Source organism: Mustela erminea, chromosome 16, assembly GCF_009829155.1.
Source record: "Mustela erminea isolate mMusErm1 chromosome 16, mMusErm1.Pri, whole genome shotgun sequence".
Classification (NCBI taxonomy): domain Eukaryota; kingdom Metazoa; phylum Chordata; class Mammalia; order Carnivora; family Mustelidae; genus Mustela; species Mustela erminea.
The window spans coordinates 8,556,336-8,579,272 of NC_045629.1; the positions used below are offsets into that span (position 1 = coordinate 8,556,336).

A 22,937-nucleotide genomic window follows, 5' to 3' on the forward strand; every position below is an offset into this window, starting at 1 on the left:
CTCCAGGAACTGAAGCAGGTGGGAAAAACCAAACCATACTTGAGGAATTACTGGAGGCTCAGAGTGGACAAGTCTGAGAGCTAAAAACTCCCAAAGGACCCAGTTGTGTGGGGGGGGTGAGAGAAGGGGAAATTTTGTGAGTTTGACCTCTAGGCTTTTGACCAGGTTCCTATAGTAGGTATGAGGGAAAAACTTTCGTGCTTCTGGCCAGAAGAAGGGAAAAGGGGAACTGTTTTTGAAATATGCCAGAGCACTCTGTTCTCCCTAACAAAATCAACCCAAAGGAGAAACTACTTAACCAGAGCCTGCCAATAGGCTTAACCAGCCTGACAGAAAGGAAAAATGATCAACTTCAGCCAGTTCTAGCCATCTTGTTCCACCTAAGGGGAGAAGGTGTATAACTGAGAAATCCTTGTGAAATGTGCCCAATTAAAAAAAAAAATGTGCCATAGACCTTAACAGACACCTCATGGAAGAAGATACACAGATGACAAACAAACATATGAAAACATGCTCCACATCCTAAGTCATCATGGAAATGCAAATTAAAATAACAATGAGATGCCAGTTATACAACTATTAGAAGGGCCAAAAGCCCTTCTGACAATAACGAATATTGGTGAGGGTGTGGAGCAACAGGAACTCCATTCATTGCTGGTGGGAATGCAAAATGGTACGGCCACTTTGGAAGACAGTTTGGTGGTTTCTTACAGAACAGAACACACTCCTACATATCACAAGATCCAGCAATTGTGCTCTTAATACTTAACCAAAGGAGTTGAAAACATGTACATACAAAGCTCTGCACACAAATGTTATAACAGCTATATTTGTGATTGCCAAAACATGGAAGCAGCTAAGATGTCCTTCAGCAGGTGAATCAATGAATGAACTATGGTACATCCGACAATGAAATTTATTATTCAATACTAAAAGGAAATGAATTATTAAACCATTAAAAGACTTGGAGGAAACATATGTATATTATTAAGTGAAAGTCTTATTACTAATCTGTAATTCGTATCACTAATATGAAAGCCTACATACTGTATGATTCCGACCATTGTACATTCTGGAAAAAGCAAAACAACAGAGACAGTAAAAATACCAGTGGTTGTCAGGCACTGGGTGGGGTGGAGGAGAAAGAGATGAATAGGTGGAGCACAGGGGATTTTTAGGACAATGAAGCTCACTCTCTATGACTCTATAATGTTGGATACATGTCGTTATGTATTTGTCTAACCGATAGAACATACAACACCAGGAATTAACCCTAATTTAAACTATGAAATTTGGTTAATAATTATTGTCAATGAAGGTTCACCAATTGTAAAAAATATGTCATCTGGAGGAGGATGTTGATGGTGGGGGAACCTGGGGAGACAGGGAGGCAGGGGATATGGAAAATCTCTATGCATCCTCTCAATTTTTTGTGAACCTATAACCACTCTACAAGAAATAAAGTCTTTTAAAAATGACCCATATCTGGTAGGTTTACTTTCAAAAGCATTCATTTAAACATAAGTTAGCTTTTCAAAGAGAATTTGAAAAGTTTGACGGAAACAGTATGAGGAAATAGGGTATTTGTTCTCTCCCCAACTTTGTGTGATGTGGTGTTTTAACCCAGGCAGATGAAAAGGCATAATCAAGAGATGTGGAGGAAAACCTGTGGTCAGAGGAACATTTGGAACTACTTTTCAGACATTTGGGTATGTAGCAAAAACCAGAGTTGTCTAAGAAAACTTATTTTGCAACATTCTGCCAAGTCCCAAATGCCAGAGAATCTTGGCAGCCTCGTTGGTAATTCAGTGTATCTGCTCTGAATCACTTTCCAGAGACTGGGCTTTGTGATGTTACACATAACAGTGTTGAAAGGAAGCAAAACTGCTCAGATATCATCCTATTTTAGAAACAATGCCAACAACCAAATATGCTTTGAGTTCTACACTACAGAAAGATTCTTGTTAATAACGCCTTTCTATTCTGTTTGGGTTTTTTGTCATTTTACAGTTTCATTTTGAGGGCACAGTGTTATAGGGGAAGTTTCTATGACCTGGCCTATGTTTGAAGAGAGGAATTAAGCCATATAAGATACTCTCTGTATTGCATATTAATTTGTTACATTTAAATGGATATATGTAACATATCACTGATGGATCAAAGCTTTGGGATAATGCTCTGCATTTTGCTTTTCTATGATATTTCTCACCAACAATGAAAGGATGGGAATTTCTCTAGGCAATGTTGTAGACTTTCACACAGATGAAACTCATGATTCCTTAGGCTGGGGGTTAAAAATCTAAATGATGGAGTAAACTGCAATTTTGGGGGGAGGAGCAGAGGGAGAGAGAGAATCTTAAGCATGGAGCAGGATGTGGGGTCAGTCTCAGAACTCTGCAATCATGATCTGAGTTGAAACCAAAAGTTAGATGCTTAACTGACTGAACGACCCAGGTACCCCATAAACTGCTATTTTTATATTGGAACAGAATCTTTAAAAATATGACTTGTAATTTTAGAGTTTATTTGGACATGTCTTGTGAACTTGGGTCCTAATTTTTTTTTTTTTTGAAAAAAAAAATTGTGGCGTTCTCAATAAATTGGCCTCATCCCCTGACCAATGGGGAGTATTTTGCAATACTCATGCAAAATCACAAATATAGACTTATCTCCAGGGCTATTTTTTAAATAAAGGAACCTGGTCTCTTTGAGAGTAATTGATTTCATTTGAGCATTTTAAGAAAGTATCCAAAGGTATCAGGAATATCTTATTATTGCCAATAAGCAAAGATACTTTAGAAAATGTCTAAGGTAATGTTAAAAGGACAAAGAACTATCTTAATGCTGCTGTTTGAGGTCAACATGTAAATATTTGAGTTACACTAAGTTACTCTCACTAATTATAACACGTTTCATCTGTGTCTATGAAACACCATAGATTCATAAAGATATTCAAAGAGACAAAAGTTTAAAATGAAATATATGAGAGCTACTTTTAATACAATTGAAGGAAATATCATAAGACATTTATTTTAATAAACTTTAATTGGGTATTGATGCATTTGGGGATTTAATTTTTCTATCAGAAATCTCTTAATAAAGTCTTGATGTGTATTTTTCTTTTGAGAGATGGCAAGACATTGGAAACTTTTAGTAGGCTGAATCATTGTAGAAAAAGATGGGGTTTTCCTAAGAATAAAAAGAACAAATGACCACTTGTGGTCAACACTGTAACAGGGTGGAAGAAGTCTCACTGTGGGTGATAAACTGATAGATTAGTCAGTTGTCCAAATAAAAAAAACTACAAATAAATCATTGTAAAGATGCCTTCTCTCTCATCTCCTGGGAGATAAAAATCTCAGAATAACTTCACTAATTTTAACAAAATACCAATTAGACATACATAGATTTGCAGAATTCTTTTTTTTTTTAAAGATTTTATTTATTTATTTAACAGAGAGAGATCACAAGTAGGCAGAGAGGCAGGCAGAGAGAGAGGGGGAAGCAGGCTCCCTGCTGAGCAGAAAGCCCAATGCGGGGCTCAATCCCCGGACCCTCAGATCATGACCTGAGCCAAAGGCAGGGGCTTTAACCCACTGAACCACCCAGGTACCCAGATTTGCAGAATTCTTAACACACCAGATCAATATAAGATATCGATGTGACAATGGACTACAAAACCATCATTTTCGAGAATGGTTTTTCTTAGTAGAAACTAAACTTCGTGGGAGAGACACGAGCTTTAAAAATTCCATGGATGTAAAACTGAAGCTGATCTATGCAACAAAGATCCAGCTTGAAGACCAGAAACAAGGCAAAGAACTTACAAATGCAATTTGGTAAGACTGCTGAAAGCTGAAGAAGACACAGAGCCGTGATAGTCCCAAGATGGCAGAGAAATAAATATCAAGGGGCAAGATATGGTGGTAGGTCCCTGGGAGGCAAAGCTGCATGGCAGCACCAAGCCCGGGTTTGTGGGTTTGTGTGCTAGCCAGACTGTCCCTTCACCTTCAGGAGTCCCCTGGTCTCCTCTCTTGTCTTCTTTGATCAGAAGCCTTTCTGAGCTCTTCAGGAGACAGACTTTCCAGCTGCTGCTCTGCGGGTAGGCTTCTTGTGGAATAGCTATCTTAGACTACTTTGGAATTTGGAAAAACAGGCAAAACAGGATTCCTTGTGTCTGGAGGAATCATGAGTCATGTGTAACAGTTTACCATCTTCTAGGTTGGCTAGCAAATGCCCATTCCAGAAAGACAAGGGCAAGGGCAAAGGATTGTTACAATGACAGGACCTGTAGATCTGTGTTATTTCTGCTTCTCTAGGCAGTAACTTAATGTCTTGGAAACTTACTGTGTTCATTGGTGAAATTGTTCTGCTGGCACATTTTATAGAATTATTGTGAAATTAAGGAGAGAGCATATGTGGGTTTGCCTGGCACTCTAGAAGTGGTGGTAGAATCTGAACAGAATCTCACTGATCTAGAAGAGGCAGTCCTGTAAAGGCATGAGATTAGAAGAAGAGGCCATGCTGACATTTGTGTCTTCTGTCTTTCCTCTCATCTCGGCATCCTTACGACTCTCCCCCACCCCCACCCTTACCATAGTTATCATTCCTGGCTTCTCTTTACCCACCCACCTTTTTTATTAGAAATACGGGAAGATTGCTATTATAACACACTGCACTAACAATTATTACCATTTTTTTATTGAGTGCCCACCCTGTGCCAGGAATGGAACTAGATACTTATACACATTATTTTATCTTATTGTCATAATCCTTGCAAAATAATTGTAATATCCCCATTTTACAGAAGAAACAAGTCAGAAGAAGAAATGCCAAATGAGTTTTATAATGACCAAGCTGGGTTTCCAACCAGTCTGACTCCAGAACACGTGCCTTTTGCTGCTACATTCCTCATGAGCACGGTGTGCAGAACATGACAGCACAGCATTTTTCAAACTTTTGGTCAAAGCCACAGTACGGGTGTGAAATAATGAATATATTAGGGTACATCATATATAGTATCATTCTATAAAAATATTCCTTTGCAGGGGCGTGGGTGTGAACAGGATCACAATATAAAATTGATTCTCACAGTTGTCATAGCAAACGATGTTTGAAAGTCTCTGCTATTATATTTGCCAGCAATATCACTCATTCTCCAAAGAAGGATCTATACAACCAAAGGGTTGTAACATGATCCAATGCAGTACGGGAAGAAAATGTTAGAATCTCGATTGTATCTATTTGTTTTTAGTGTAAAAAATAAGAAAGTTTGCATCCATGTTTCAAAAATATGCAAAGTTAGAAAAAATTAGGAATTTTATTATGTGTTTTAACTAAATGAACTTTCTCAAAATGAAAAGGTACCTAGAAAAGAATCCTGCAGAGAAACCACAGACAAAAGATAAAGTAATAATGTCAGGCACAGTGAGAAATAGGCACATTGATGTGCCTTCTGTATCTGGTTTCTCATGGCTGTGCTGTAGGTAAGGACACATGGAAGTTTGACAGGAAGTCATGCAAAGAAAAAAAAAACCTAGATTATCAAGAATGCTGTTTAGAATATGGATTTCTAAATCTCTTAAAATACATATGGTGTCCTCAGATACTAGCAAAACGTGGTATGAAGTCATGCCAGAACAACATGCAAGGCATTTAAAAGCTGAATAAATAGGTTATGAAAAACAAATGTCTACATATTTTACCAAGTTCAAATTAATTCATACACAATCCACTTAGCCAAAGTTTATGCTAAAGTTTTAAAAGTTTTAAAGGATTTTACTAACAGCAGAAGACAAACAGCCACATCCTGTGGGAGAAACATTAATTCTTCCTATTATAGCAATAAAAATGGCTGAAGTCACAAGTGAATAACACCATGGAAGTAAAGTAAAGTGTATTCTTTTGTGAGTACATAAATACTCATATTATCAGAATAAGCAGAGAAAATATTACTTAAAATTGAAAAAGCATGTATTAGAATAAATTATTTAGTTTCAGACAAATGTTAACTATACAGTTAGTTGTAAGTGTACAGATGTTTCTACCATGTCACAGCTGTGGTATTTAATAGCCTATGAATCAATTATAAATTGTAAGAAAAAAACACTTTTGTGTGGATTGTTAAAGGGAAGAAGTATCAGAGACGATGTTAAGAAATGAATGATCCTTTTAATAAAAAAATTATATTTTGTGGAAAGATGTAGAAGTGTAATCATTAATCACACAGTTTCTTTGACTATAATAAAAAAAGGATGCCAGGATAAGGTTACAGAACTAGAACCTCTCATAATATTTTTTCACTGAATAATTCATAGACAAGTTATTATAACAAAGAAGCTGCAACCAGGAATGCACAAAACTTCCACAGGCCAACATCTAGATCTATACAGTTGAACTTCAAAATAAGACCCTGAAACCATGATAGAATATTAACAGTATTTTGTAACAAAATGGAAAATGATCATTAAGTATTTTAAATACATGATTCACTTATTATTTCATGGCAAAGCAGCTAAAAGAATTGTTGAACTTAAAGATGTTATTTTTTTTGAAGCCATAGAGAACATTTATATACTTTATATGTTAAAATCTACCATTATTTAATATATAAAAGGTGCTTTTAAAAAGTAGTGGATAAATGTAGTTTTATTTTACTTTTTTATTTTTTAAAATCAAGTAAAAATATTATTTTTTTAATTTAATTTAATTTTTTTCAGTGTTCTAAGATTCATTGTTTATGCACACACCCAGTGCTCCATGTAATATGTGCCCTCCTTAATACCCATCACCAGGCTCACCCATCCTCCCACTCTCCTCCCTTCCAAAACCCTCAGTTTGTTTCTCAGAGTCCACAATCTCTCATGGTTCATCTCTCCCTCCAATTTCCCCCAATTCACTTTTCCTTTCCTTCTCCTAATGTCCTCCATATTATTCCTTATGTTCCACAAGTAAATGAAACCATATGATAACTGACTTTCTCTGCTTGACTTATTTCACTCAGCATAATCTCTTCCAGTCCTGTCCATGTTGATACAAAAGTTGGGTATTCATCCTTTCTGGTGGAGACATAATACTCCATTGTATATATGGACCATATCTTCTTTATCCATTTGTCTGTTGAAGGGCATCTCAGCTCTTTCTACTGTTTGGCTATTGTGGCCGTTGCTGCTATGAACATTGGGGGTACATATGGCTTTTCTTTTCACTACATCTGTATCTTTGGGATAAATACCCAGTAGTGTAATTGCAGGGTCATAAGATAGTTTTAATTTCTTAATTTCTTAAGGAATCTCCACACTGTTTTCCAAAGTGGCTGCCATCAATTTGCATTTCCACCAACAGTGTAAGAGGGTTCCCCTTTCTCTACATCCTCTCCAACACTTGTTGTTTCTTGTCTTGTTAATTTTGGCCATTCTAAATGGTGTAAGGTGGTATCTCAGATCTATAAGGGACTCCTCAAACTCAACACTCAAAAAACAGATAATCACATCCAAAAATGGTAGAAGACATGAACAGACACTTCTCCAAAGAAGACATACAAATGGCTAACAGACACATGAAAAAATGCTCATCATCATTAGCCATCAGGGAGATTAAAATCAAAAGATGTTACTTTTTCAAATTAAAAAATGACATTCCAAATTTGTAGATGTTTTCTATAATTTGATTAATGTTATGTTACTAAGCACCAACTTTTAAAATACTAAATGCATTTCATCACGCTCTAGAGTCAAATGATGTTTTAAAAAAATGCATATGACTTTATTACTTTTCAAAGGAAACTCTTGCCATAGAAAGAGAATTTTTAAAATTGCTTTCTGGAATAGTTCCTCCATCATAATAATTTCCTCCATCATTCTCAACTAATAGTTGAGTTGAAACAGTGTTTGTGCTACTCATAAAAATAATTGTGAATATAGACCTAGAAAAATTGGCAACAATTTTCTAATCTTTAAAAACTTTAAATGAAAAAAAAAACTTTAAATGAATAATAGCAGTGGATATTCATTCTATTTGTTAAAATGTAAATTGAACACCTCTGTTAGTTTACAAGAACAACTGATTGATATAATTACCAGTTAAATCACAAAGAAAAAAATCTTTGAAGTGGATGAATGGTATCGAAAAATCAGTATCAAAATCCACTTAGTACACACAATGATGTCCTTCCTCCCTTTGGATTTAAACATAATTTTGTAAAATGTCTTTCTCAGCTATGGGCTATCAAACCCAAGTATTAAAATAAATCCAAATGAAAACCAGCACTTCAAAATTATGTAAATATAAGTATTGAAAGTTTTGAACTAAATGTATTATTTATAATAATTCTAGCTACAAATATTTTGGTCTATATCAAATAAACCAAAAATTTTAGTCTTGACAATATATAGCTTTATTTCTCATGAATTGTCCCAGCTTGGGAGTTGTAGGTCAGTAGGCAACCTTCTTCAATGTGGTGATCTAAGAAGCCCATACTTCTTCAATTGCTTGGCTCCACTATCCCTTATAGACCATCCCTTATGGCTTTGCATCTATGCATCCAGTTAGTGGAAACACAAAACAGGTAAACATTGTTTCTTAAAAGCTTTTTTGTGGAAGTGGCACATCTATTCATTGAGAATTGTTGTAGAACAGGGTACTCATGCCTTTTCAAAGCATCATACCACAGTGCTTTGCAATGGACTAGTCTGATAAGACTCCATCTTCACCAAGTGATCAAACTTGATGTTATCAGTCATAGAACAAATGATGTTTGTGCATTCTCATGGAATGCGATGGAAAGCACATACCACCTCTGTGGTACTCTTGTCAAAAATTCTAACCTGAATAAAATCATGAGGGGAAAAACTCAGATAAATCCAAATTGTGGGACATGCTTTAAAAGTAATCTGGACTCCAAAAATGCCACTACCACCAAAGATTAAAAAAAAAAAAATGGTGGAAAGGACCATTTTAGATTAAAAGAGACAAAAGCAACATGGGAACCAAGCCATCTCTGAAAGGATACTGGATTTTAAAAAAAATTTATAAATGATATTTTGGGATAATCGTGAAAATTTAAGTATGTACTGCCTATTAGGTAATATTGTATCAATGTCAAATGTCCTTACTATGAAAATAGTATTGCATTTACGTAGAAAAATGCTAGGAGATACCTAATTAGATATTTAGAGGTGAAGTATCAGATGTTTATCAGTTATTTTTAAATTGTTACCCAAAAAGTATGACATTTGTATGTGCGTACGTAGGTATTTATATATGTATGTATATGTGTGTGTATCTGTGTATCCATCTGGAAAGAAAAATAAAGCGCATGCTGTAAAATGTTATAATTAGTGAATCTCTGTAATAGTCTCTCCATTTTCTATAGATTTGAGAATTTTCAAAGTCAAATGTGAGAGAAAAAGTATATGTGTCACTTGCTTGACACATTTGCATAATGGTTAATTTCATTATTACTGTTCACCTTTATAAAATGCAAAGTCATAGGGGGGCCTGGGTGGCTCAGTGGGTTAAAGCCTCTGCCTTCGGCTCAGGTCATGATCTCAGGGTCCTGGGATCGAGCCCCGCATTGGGCTCTCTGCTCAGCGAGGAGCCTGTTTCCTTCTCTCTCTCTGCCTGCCTCTCTGCCTGCTTGTGATCTCTCTCTCTCAAATAAATAAATAAAATTTAAAAAATAATAAAAAAAATAAAATGCAAAGTCATATTTGTGCTTACAGCTAAACCTTCAGTTTACAAATATAAATTAACTTAAAGGACCTTAGTCAAAGAAGTTGTTATATTGAGAGAGAGAAAAAAAAAAGAAAGGTAAATTTTAGTTAAACCATATCTTCTAGACAGATAAAAAAATATAGGAAAGTGAACAAAATGTAACTAATATAAAACAACATTTCTATGGCATTTCTAATTTTGACATTCAGCAGATTAGCTGTGATTTAAAAATGACTTTACGTTTTTGGACTGATAACTAAAGGAAGCTGCCTAAGAGCAACAATGTATGACCCATAAAGCCAGACTACCTAAGAAAATCTAGGCACAGATATTCTACTGTTTGTTAAGAAAAAAGGAGTATTTATAACCACTACAAATAATAGTAAACAAGTCATCCAGTTTTTATTTCATTTCATTTCATTTTTATTATATTAGAAATGAATTTGCATACTCGCCTTCTTTTTCTTGTAGCTTTGGCTCAAAGTCAAGAACGTAGGAGCTAGCCTTTCTCGACACCATGGCGGGGGTGGAAAAACGAGGTAATATATTTGCCCACCCAAGTATCTGCCCAGTTCTTTCTGGTATCAGGTACCTCATTGGCTAAGGAAACCAAACTTGCAGAAGCTTCTCTAGAACACTTGATTTCAAGGATACTCAGTCACATCTGTAGTTTGGAGATTAGGGATTTCAATTTTATTTCTGTTTACTATTTGAGACCAATAGCATTTCTTAACTAAACACATTTTAAAAATCTTTTTTTTTTTTTCATCACAAATGGCTCTTATTTAATGATCACTTTTAAAATTCAATGTCCGAAAAGATAAGAAGAAAGAAACAAAAGAAGTATTTAGTACAAAGGAAGGAAATTTTGACCACATAATGTGTGGCACTGCAGATGAGACCATCTGAGACACAAAGAAGGAGTCACTGTGGCCCATGGAGACTCTGCTTTTGTACATCCATTTGGGAGAATGTTAATCAGTGATACTACTCAGAGATGGCTGGCCATCAAGCTTCAGAGTCAGGACATTAGTGAAATTGCATAAGGAGGGCTTTATGGCATTTAATTCTATGATGAGTTCACACGAGCCTTGTTCAAATATTTCTGAGAGGCTGCCTAAGGATCATGTGATATCTAAATATACTTTGTCATCTAGAAAACAGCCCTGATGGTAATTACTGTCCTGCATGAGAAAGGTTAATGCAGTATGATCAAAAGTGTGGAGTCCCTTCCTAGACCACATTAATTGGAGGTAACAATGATTACCTCCCTAATCATCTATACTACCTACTTCTCATTTGGAATAAAGTAGAAATTCTTCATGGTGAATTTTCTTCTTTTTATTCATATTGTTCTAAAGCAGGTTAGTAATCTATAACTTGCCACACTGAAGAGGTGTTTTACGCATTAAACAGAAATCTGAACTAAAATATTAATATTTGACTTTGGGTCTTGGGAAGCATTGGAAAAGTGACAGTATGTAAAGACAGAAAAGAACATTGATGGGACAAGTCAGTCTGTACAACCTCACAGTAAAGATACTAACATCTCTGTGGGAGTTTGGGAGGAAGCAAACAAATGGGCTCATTATTATATTTTGAAATAATAGCTTGAAGTAAATATTTCCCAATATTAATTCTGAATTCAGGAAGTAATATGTACTATTATCAAAACTTCTTAATAATGACATGGATAATGCATAAATAATGACATTAAGTTTTTTCCACTAAATTATTTTTTGACAGCTGTGCTTTACTTGGCTAGTGTCCATACAGGGGTGTAGTCTGCATCTGGAACATAACATAAAGATATCTTCTATTTGAGGAATATGATCATTGTTTTATTTTTTATTTATTTTTTACTTTTTTATTATGTAATGTTAGTTACTATACAGTACATCATTAGTTTTTGTTGTTAGTTTTTTCGTTAGATTTTTAGTTAGATTTTAGTTCCATCATTCATTGTTTGCATATAACACCCAGTGCTCCATGCAATACATGCTTTCCTTAATACCCATCACCAGCCCTCTCCTCTCTGACACCCTCTATTTGTTTCCTGAGTCCATAGTCTCTCATGGTTTGTCTCCCCCTCTGATTTCCCCCACTTCATTTTCCCCTTCCTTTTCCTAATGTCTTCTATGCTATTCCTTATGTTCCACATATGAGTTAAACAATATGATCATTGTCTTTCTTTGATTCATTTATTTCACTAAGCATAATGCCCTCCAGTTCTATCCATGTCGATATAAACAGTATGGAGTCTCCTCAAGATGTTAAGAATAGCACTACCCTACAACCCAGCAATTGTACTACTAGGTATTTAACCCAAAGATACAGATGTAGTGATAAGAAGATCCATATGCACCCCAATGTTCATAGCAGCAATGTCCACAACAGCCAAACTGTGGAAGGAGACGAAATGCCCTTCAGTAGATGAATGGATGAAGAACATGATCATTCTTATAAAATAAAACTCAAGTATTCCAGCATGAGGATATATTTGGAAAAGGAGAGGTTAGGAGAAACTCCAGAAGACAATATTATGAATATTCATATGTCCCAGCCTACTTAACATGTAATATAGTTAACAAAAATAAAAAAATAATATACTTAAAACAATAGTTTAATAGGTGCAGGAGAATGATCTTTTAAAAAGCAGTCTTTAAAAAATATCTTCTTAGTAATATTTTAAGTGAAAATTTTAAAAATTGGTAGAGTTTTCCTTTTTTTCATTTCTTCATTGTTGGTTCCTAGATATTGATGTTTGGACTGACATTGCAGTCAACCCATAAAATGTGTGCACTTTACTGAAATCTCAGATCTTGAGGAATCAAAAAGTGTATAAAATACCTATGAAGACACAGTAATTTCTCTTTGAACAACTAAATCAACAGATTAAAATATCATAGACTCTATATTCACAAGACAATAAACAATTCACAAAACAAACAGATCTGCTGATATAAAAGTAAAACCAGAAATCCTTTAAAAAACATATATAAGAAAAAAAAAAAACATATATAAGGGACACCTGGGTCACTCAGTCAGTTAAGTGTCTAAATCTTGATTTTGGTTCAGGCCATGATCTCAGGGTCCTGGGATTGAGCCCCATGTTGGGCTCAATCTGCCCTCAGCAGAGAGTCTGCCGTCAGCAGAGAGTCTGCTTGGGATTCTCCCTCTCCTTCTGCTTCTGCCCTTCCCCCAGCTTGCACACAGGTCCTCTTTCTCTCACTCTCTCTCAACAAATAAATAAAATATTTTTAAAAAGTAAAATAGCGGCTCTGTGATTGCTTCCAGCTCTTGGTTTTGGCTCAGGTTGTGATCTTGTGGTCAGGATCAAGCCCCTTGCTGGGATAAAGCCCCTTTTTAGGATCAAGACCTTTGTCAGGCTCCGAGCTCAGCCTGGAATCTGCTTCAGATTCATTCTCCCTCTCCTTCCTGCTCACTTTCTCTCAAATAAACAAATAAAAATCTTAAAAATAATAAAATAAATAAAAAGTATATATATAATAAAAAATAAAAAGTAAAACTTGATACAAAAATAAGCGGTAATATTAGGAAGAAAACCTAAGAAAAAAAATTGCAGCTAACACTAAAGTAATACTATAAAAATTTATCCTCCCAGTTTATTGAATTAATTTGCTCCTGGTCTAATAGAATGTCATGCAACTGGTTTTTGTTTTTGTTTTAGACTATGGACTATTTAATTAGGAATACCTGCATCACAGTTCCCACTTTTAAAGGAAAAAGGAGTTAGAGATAATAATTATTATCAGAGCACAAATAATTTTTTCAGGAGTAACTTATGTATACACTTTAGCAGCAGGGATAAGGCACTTGAACTAGAGATTACATGTATTTAAGACTAATTTTTAGAAAATCGTAGGTTAAAATATTGCTGGTGAAAATTGACATTGCTTCCTTTGGTGAATTTGAAATGAATAGTCATCTAGATTGATTAAATTGACTGCATATATCATTAAAAAATAAAACCCTGACCAACATAAGATAATTTTGACAATCCTTTGAGTATCCTCTATAAATTTGTTGGCAATCCACTGTCGTTTTATGCTCTGACACACCAAAGTAACATCGACATATCAATAAGTATTTTTATATGTTCCCACCTAAACTAACATGTTAATTTATAAATAATTACATTTAAGATGTACATTTTATATGGTCAATGAGTTGTTCAGTATAACATCAATATATAAAGAAAGAAAAAAATTATAACAGATAACATTTTAATTCTATTGCTTTAGCTTGGGTCCTCTAGGAAGCAGACCCCAAATGGGATCAGCAGTGCAAGAGAATTTTTAAGGGAGGGAACAGGAGAAGGTGAGGACAAGCTCCAGACTGCAGTGTAGGTTGGAGGTAGGGAAGGAAGTGTTGGGTCCAAAGAGACTTGAACTGCAGCAGAGTTCAGAGAAAGATTGGACCAGGCCAATATGGAACCCTCGGGCTAGTTACCACTTGACCCCTCAGCAGAGTGGGATGGTCTTGCTCCTGGACCACCCCAGTCACAACTAGAGTAGCCATCTGAAGTGTGACTTCAGAGCTCAGTAGTGGATCCAGCAACTGAGGCCATCAGACAACTATATCCTTTGTAGAGGAGTCCTGAGTGCTACATTTTGATATGGTCAATGAGTTTGTTCAGTATAACAAAGTTTAAACTTTACCTCACACAGATCAACTTGTCCATGTAATTTTGGTGCTGACTTTTCCATGATTCTGTGGGACTCTTTTCTTTTTTATTTTTTTCCAGCGTAACAGTATTCATAGTTTTTGTACCACACCCCATGCTCCATGCAATTCGTGCCCTCCTTAACACCCACGACCTGGATCCCCCAACCTTTCACCTCCCTCCCCTTCAAAACCCTCAGGTTGTTTTTCAGAGTCCATAGTCTCTCATGGTTCAGCTCCCCTTCCAATTTTCCTCAACTCCCTTCTCCTCTCCATCTCCCCATGTCCTCCGTGTTATTTGTTATGCTCCACAAATAAGTGAAACCATATGATAATTGACTCTCTCTGAACACATGAAAAAACTGTTCATCATCACTAGCCATCAGGGAGATTCAAATTAAAACCACATTGAGATACCACCTTACACTAGTTAGAATGGCCAAAATTAGCAAGACAGGAAACAACGTGTGTTGGAGAGGATGTGGAAAAAAGGGGAACCCTCTTACAATGTTGGTGGGAATGCAAGTTGGTGCAGCCACTTTGGAGAACAGTGTGGAGATTCCTCAAGAAATTAAAAATAGAGCTTCCCTATGATCCTGAAAATGCACTACTGGGTATTTACCCCAAAGATACAGATGTAGTGAAAAGAAGGGCCATCCGTACCCCAATGTTTATAGCAGCAATGGCCACAGTCACCAAACTGTGGAAAGAACGAAGATGCCCTTCAATGGACGAATGGATAAGGAAGATATGGTCCATAAACGCTATGGAGTATTATGTCTCCATCAGAAAGGATGAATACCCAACTTTTGTAGCAACATGGATGGGACTCTGGGACTCTTTTCTTAAAGAGGAATGTAGAAGTCAGAGTTTAGTAGGAAGAACTACAAGTCCCCATTGTTATGGTTGGTCTGGGCTACAACTGGTTCTCATTCTTGCCATCTTGCATTAACCATTCTGACTTTTTCTCACCCTCCACTATCATCTTGACAAGTCTTGGTGGCTTACCTGGTGATTTCACCAAAACCTTCTGTATTCAAGGTGCTGAACCCTTGGGATTATTCACTTTTCAGGCCAAAGTTGTTGCCCATGTTCATTGATAGCTACCATAGGGCCACCCAAGTGGAGTATCCAAGTGGACTACCCTACTCCCCCATGTAGGAGAAACCTTATTCCTCCTGCAGATCAGGGTTGGTAACTCCTGCCACTTGATGATCCCTTTTTTTGCCTACTGGATCCTGGCACAAGGAGTTCAGAGTTTCTCGGCATCAGCCATACTTGCAGTTCAATAGAACACTTGATGTGTCCTCTTATGAGTATGGACCTCTGAGGACCAGAACCACCAGCACAGAGTTATTGAAATGGAGAGCACAACAACCCACAGTGGGTCTTTTGGAGAGATGGTGAGTAGACATATGTATTCTCTCTATTGAGAAACAAATATATAGAAGTTTCTGATTTAATGTGTATGTCATGCTGTGAACAATATTTCCCCATCCCTTCAAAGTGTTGCCTTAGAGCTGGCCCTTAGCTATCTTTGAGAAGACTGTTTCAGTATTCTGTGAAGCTCACTACTTCCAGGTAGTGCAGTATAGGATATGACTGTAGTTCTATGACCACAGGCCCATAGCCCCCTCTTGTGCTGTGAAGAGGATGTCCTGGATGAATGCTATGTTGTATGGATTTCTCTGCCTATGAATCAGGCCTTATAAAAGCACCAGTGGTGTTGACTGAAGATTAGCACCAGGCAACCCACACCCATACCCTCAATAGGCCTCTAAGTGTTTGAGGATAAATTGTTTCCTTTCCAGAGCAGGAAGTGCCTAACATAGGTGGCTTGTCCAAGGGGCAGGTTGTTCTCCTTAAGTATAATTATTTCATATGAGGGACTTAGCTTAAGTCTTTGTTGCTGACAATTGGACATTTAGAGGCAACAGTAGCTATTTCAGCCTTGTAAGTAGGAGCCCATGCCTTTGGGTCCAAAGCCACCATGCTTATGTGTCCATTGTGTAACTTATGCTAATTCCAAGGTACCAATGACAAAGGCTGGCTGTAACCAAGTTACTGTATCATCTTGACTACGTAGTGGTTCAATGACTGTTTTTTAGTAAATATTTTTGGCAGGGTGTTAAGATGTGATACAAAAATCTTTGCCCTTAGTGCTCACTCTTGTATGTGTGTCTGTACATCTCCATCCAGACCTCCTTATCTCAGAATGCCATTCACTTTTCTTTCCCTTACAGGCCAGGCCATTGGCCACTACCCAGTCATCTGGATATGATTTCCCTTGGATTACTTCTCCTTCCCCTCAAAGTGAATGGCCAGGAGAACTCCTTGCAGGTCTCCAGTTCAGATTTTTTTTTCCTCTCCACTGTCTTTCAAGGTTCCTCTCCTCCAAGCAGTGAAGTTATCATCAGTTTAAGCTTGTCCCTCATATGCATAATGGACCTATCTCTAAACTGAGGTTGGCCATTTCTTCTTCTGCCTTAGTCATGTGGGAATCTTCACTCCTCTATGGCCATAGGTGTAAGTTTGGGGAGGGTTATAAATCCATGCTGGATCACATGAGCATCTGGGATACCTGCTCAAGAAGCTTTCTTGTATTTTTTTATTCCTCTCTGGCTCCCTGGCTCCCTGGCTCCCAATGTACCGGATCTATCTCCTCTCTGAACATTTTATGTCTTCCTTTACCATCTTCAGGCATCTTCACTTTGCTCAGCATTGGCCATAAACCTCTACCAGGCTTCTAAAGCACTCTAACAGTGATTTTCTCCATTCCCTTGGTCCTGGCCAGGGTATTAAGTCTTATGTCCCAAGAAAGTGTTTCCTCATCAATAAATTCTTGCTTATGTAATTCCAGCTTCCTTTATCAAAATTCTCAAAAATTCAACCCCAGATGTACCCACTAGTCATGCTATTGTTTTCTCAGTTGGCCTCAACTTGTATAGAGACTGAGGTGAATGTTTTTGAGAGTCCCACTTAAGGAAAAATTTCCTCAATTTAGAGTTTGATCAGTTTCAGGTATAAAGGAAAGATTTCTATTTCCAAAGGATCCTTTAAGAGTGACACTCTCAGAGAAATACATTATATACATATTTGTATTTAAAGTCTTTAAATAAGTAAATCCTCTTGCCTTTGGGCAGAACTCATCACTAGCCTCATGTTCTATTTAGCATATATCTATGATCAAAGAAATCTATTCACCTGAGATCATTAACCCTGGTACAATGTCTTACTGAAAATCACAAGAGAAAAGGGAATGACCCCCAAGTGTACCTTACTGCTAGGAGATATGGATCATTTAACAAAGCACAAAGTATGGACAAGAGCATGCATTGTTCATTTAGAACTTCACAGACATGTCAGTGTTATGTGGGATTCCTGCAAGGGACCAATTGAAGCTTCAAATACCACTGTTCTAGGAGGAAAGGAACCCCAAAATCCTGTCCAGGATTGTCACTGAGATTGGGCCTCAATGTAATCCAACTGAGCATAATTTTTAGTCATTAGCTCTCTTCAAGACAATATAAGCTTTCATTATTTACCCAGCAAAGCTACTCCCCACACAACCATGCTTTTGGACTTGCATATGCTTTTACTAGGGAAGGATTAGGAAAAATCTGATGCCAGGATAGACATGATTTTCCATTTATTCTATGCTGGACACCTCACTGACGTAGATTGTATACAATTTTGTTGAGATAGTGAGCAAACTTATCCCAAATCCGCATCTTATTTACTATTTTCTGACCACTCCCAGTACATCTTCTGTTAGTTTGTGTCTGCCAGAAAGCATGCACAGAACCAGTATTATCCTTAAGAAATTTATTTAATGAAGGAGCAGGAAAAAAATTAGATTGCTTTCAGCACACACTTCAGGTATTACCCTTCTAGGAGAAGAGCAGTAAAGTAGGGTATTGGCTAGGAAGCATTTCAACTGTAGTGTAGTTCCTTGAAATTTTTGGCCAGGCTGATAAGAGAGCTCATGAGCCCCCAGACTGCCTCTGGAGGAGATAGATTTCAGTTGGGCAGCAGCAAGGCCATCAGGCAAATTTACGGCTTTCTGCAGGGTATGTGAGCATATTTTCAGGGCTGTCACATCAACTATTAAAATAAGAATTGATGAGAACCATTATTCTGTAGTGGAACCAAACTGGATTTGAATCCTTGCTCTTTAACCTTGGACTAGTTCTTGAACTTCTTTAAGTCTCAATATTTTTCATTTGTAAATATGGAAATCATAATAAATTTTCACAGTATTAGGGACAAGTATAAAATGTGATGGTTCTGTAAAGCCCTTAGCATGGCACCTGGTTTGTAAATGTAAGTTCCTCTGAGTATAAGGATACGAGAGACTTCTGTACTGTCTGACCAGATAGCTATTTTCTACATCTGCTATGGACTGCAAAATTTAATCATTAAAAACAGAAAGCCTTTTCTTATAGTATGTACGAAGAATGTTGTTTAAAATAGCATATAGATTCACTTAATATTGTTTAAAATAGCATGTAAAGTATTACTGATGCCATAGGAATGAAGACAACATTTGGTGGTTAAACATCAGTTTAGTGTCTGTAACTTAACAGTAAAAATAAATTTAACTATAATAACTTTTATAACAAATAAGAAAGGGGATATACTATATTTTCTGGAGTTTCTTGCTAACTACCTCTTTCAAAAATTACAATCCACCTGTCCTACCTCTCAAAATAATGTTCAGTTGAAACAATGACTTTGTCACAGACAAGAAATTAATTTTGTCTTACTGGTTAATTTCAGATATTACAGAGTTTCATACTTCTTACTGTGAATTTAATATGAGACTGTAGATTTACTTGTTTTTATCTTTGACCTAGTTTTTTGGATTACTGTGCATGAGAGTTCTAGTATTTACTTGAAAATGTTTTACTTAGGTTAACCATTTAAAGACTATTCAGATTTGAAAATTTTATATTATCAGCAATTAAACTATGAAAATCAATTCCTGCATGCTGAGAAAAATTAAAAAGCTAAGAAGGTAAACATAATGTATAAAATATTACTTTAATAATAATTATATAACGGAAAATATTATAAGAATTCATTCAAAGCAATTGTGTTCACTGACTGTGTCTACTGGTGTCTAGTGACTAGGAATTATTAAACCAAAATCTGAGGTTTATGATGGACTTCTTTTGAATTATGTTGTATGGAAAAAAGGTGAATAGAATTCAGGCAGGTTATATTTTTTTAAGTGAAGGGTCATCCAGACGGATAAAAAATAATTAGTTGTTTTTTATTGGTTTTAAAAAAGAGAAGAATAACTCTGGTGTAAAAAGCAAAGTTATTTATACTATACTATTATATTTATGATCACTCTTTTGGGTTCACTTGGAGAAGCTGACGTCCTGCAGAGAGGAATCAGACCATCACTAAAAAATGTTCCTTTCCCCATTCCAGATTTCCTTTCTAGGTCCTCTGTGACTGGTAAACTTTACACAGGTTTCATACCGCAGATTGGGTGAAGAAAAGTTGGATTAGGTGCCACATCTGTTGTTGTCCCTGTGGTCTTTGGCACTCCCCCAGTGGCGTAGTGGTTGGCAATAAAAGGTTGAACTACTTGTTTCTCCCTTCCATCTGGTCTCTTCCATGTTACCCACACATTCACCCATGGTCTGTGGCAGAATCAACCCAGGGCAAAGAGATTGATTCTACATGTCATTTTGTAAATGCTGCATAAGTATTATGATCAGGTATTTCACAGTATTTGTTGAGCCTTTGAATCAGATTCAATGAATCCAATAATTATTATTAAACATCCCACATCTCCACTCCATCTTAAGGTCTATTTTATTATTTTTATTATTCTGCTTGTGTCCCAGATAGGAGGTTCCTGTATCACATTACTCACCAAAGCTAACCTTTGGATCTTTCAGTGCCTCCTCACTGGAACAGATCAGAGGACTGAAGGTAGTCACAGGGTGCTGAGATACTGATCTCTTTGGTTTCAAGGAAGCATGGAGCAGTCTTTAGGCTGGTGCTATCTAGGTATGAGCTGTATTGTGCATTTTTAATAAGATGCACAATTTCTGACAGGCTTTATGTGGAAAAGTTGTGGGACAGCATGGCCCTAGTCTTGTCTGGAAACTTATTTCCTGCCTCCCCCAGAACTTGGCCCCATCACTTTCTAACACTTCTTGTCTCTGATTTTCAGTGTCTGTACCATGTCCTCTGACTCCAGCCATAGCACAACCAGGACTTCCCAGTCTAGCATCCCAATATAAAAATGGACACATAAATGCTGCTACCTATTTTTAATGGCATAAGTTACTAGTAACAATAAAGAAAAAGAAAATTTCTATATTCAATTAAAACAGGAGACCTCTGTAAACTCAAACCACAATAATTAAGGAAGGATGACCATAAACAGAAAGGGAGGCCAGCAGAAGTTGAGAGGAAAGATGCCTGAGGCTGGAGAGGTCAGACAAAACTCTCTGAGCATAATTTTCCACTTGGTTTTTCAAAGTGAGCACAATATTCTATGAGAAAATAACTGAAAACAAAACAAAACAAAACAAAAACCTTGCTGTTCAAAGTAATGGGAACTTGGTGCACAAACTTAATGGTGGTCTTCCCGAGAGTCATTTTGACAGGGAAGATGGAAGAAGAAATGAGACAGACAGTATATGTGCAGAAAGTGGTATATTGCTGAGGTGGAGGAGAGTCTCATGTATAGGCAGCAGGTATGGCATTGCCATTCATTGTAGCCTGGACATCTCATCCACTCATACAAGTCTGTGTCATAATGAATTTTACTGTACACCAGGGGGATTTCCTAAGAGACTTCATCTTGAAGCCTTGAAAGCCCTGGCCCTTTCCTCATTGGAACTGCCCACTGCAATCGACTCAGGGAAAACTTTCTTCTTCAAAACTCTACTTTGAATAAAAAGCACCAACATTTTTTTTTTTTTAAAGAAAAAGAGAAAAGGAATAGAAGAAACAAACCAAAGATAAAGAACACTTAGGAGGGTGCTTCGGTGGCTCAGTTGATTAAGCAACTGCCTTCAGCTCGGGTCATGATACCAGAGTCCTGGGATCAAGTCCCACATCAGGCTCCCAGCTCCATGGACAGACAGCATGCTTCTCCCTCTGACCGTCTCCCCTCTCATGCTCTCTCTCACTGTCTCTCTCTCAAATAAATAAATAAAATCTTTTTTTAAAAAAAAGAACACTTAGGAAAATGTTGGAAGAGAACAGTAAAAATTTTGCCTAAGAGGGTTTTTATGAATTTGAAAATTTGATGAAGCAAATTGGTAATAAAATGGAATCCAAAGCAAAGATATATTGCAGTTACATGGCTTGGAGAAGAGATCAGGAACCCTGACCCTGAGTCACATTGTCACCCATGATTAAGAAACCACCCTAGGGTAATCCTCCACCACCACCCTGAGCAGAGCTATTGTTTTTGGGTGAAGACCCAGGTTTATGCCTGGTTCCCACCAGCAGAATAAATTCCCCATGTCCTTCATCATTACACTCATGGTGCTGGTCACCAGACACTGGGCTGCTGTAGAAATCCATGCAACATTACTGCGCTTGCCAACAGAAACAGCATAAGTAGTATTTCCATGTCACCTCTGCTTCCCAGTGCTCATGAGAGTGCTTCTGCTTTATCAAATCTAAATCACATCTGGAAATATAGCTACAAAAATGTCTGAAAAATGGAGACTTCAGCTTTTCAGTCACTGCAACACAGAGAAACATCTAGGAGATGTTTACCTGTTGTAGGACCAACTTGCCACATCTATCAGAAAATTCTTAAAGGAAATACAAATGCAAATCATATAATCAATGAAATTTGGGTTGTGTAAGAGAAAAAAAGGGAACTGATATCATGTAAATGTAATTATTTCATTTCTGCTCATATTAGGTAATAGATATTTAACATATAGTTTTTTTCAAATCATGAGCTACATAGAAAATACTATTTCTAAAAAAAGAAAATGTTTCTATACTAAATACAGAATATATATGAGCCCCCACTTCCACACTATTACTAATGGCACACCTATAAGTCACCACACAGTGTGCTGTGCAATATACCCAATGAGAAGCTCTGTTCTAAAGAATAAGAGAATTAAATGGGAAATTTACTTTGTGAATTTTTATCAGAATTAAATTAGATTATAAATTAAAATGACTTAGATATCTATTTCACACATATACAGTCACATGTGTAAAATGACATATTTATAAAGATACTCATTGAAACATCGTTTGCAATGGCAAAAGCTTGGAACCAATATTTACCTGAACAGGAGGACAGTAAATAAATTATAATGTATCTATAATATAGATAATAATATACGGTAGTTAAAAGTAAGAAACTTTTCTGTGCATCAATACAGAATGGTCTCTAAGATGTACATGTAGTAAAAGCAGTAATAGAAATAAGTCAATCAGAGAAAGACAATTAGCATGTGATCTCCTTGATATGAGGAATTTGAGAGGCAGAGTAGGGGATTTGGAGGGTAGGGAAGGGAAAAATGAAACAGATT

General features: G+C 36.6%; 1 non-coding gene across 1 annotated transcript; it reads right to left on the bottom strand.

Moving 5' to 3' along the window:
- Positions 1 to 17,867: 17,867 nt before the first annotated feature.
- LOC116575604 lies at positions 17,868 to 17,947 on the bottom strand. The gene has a single exon (XR_004279863.1). It is a non-coding gene; the product is annotated as a small nucleolar RNA SNORD115 (small nucleolar RNA).
- Positions 17,948 to 22,937: the final 4,990 nt, after the last annotated feature.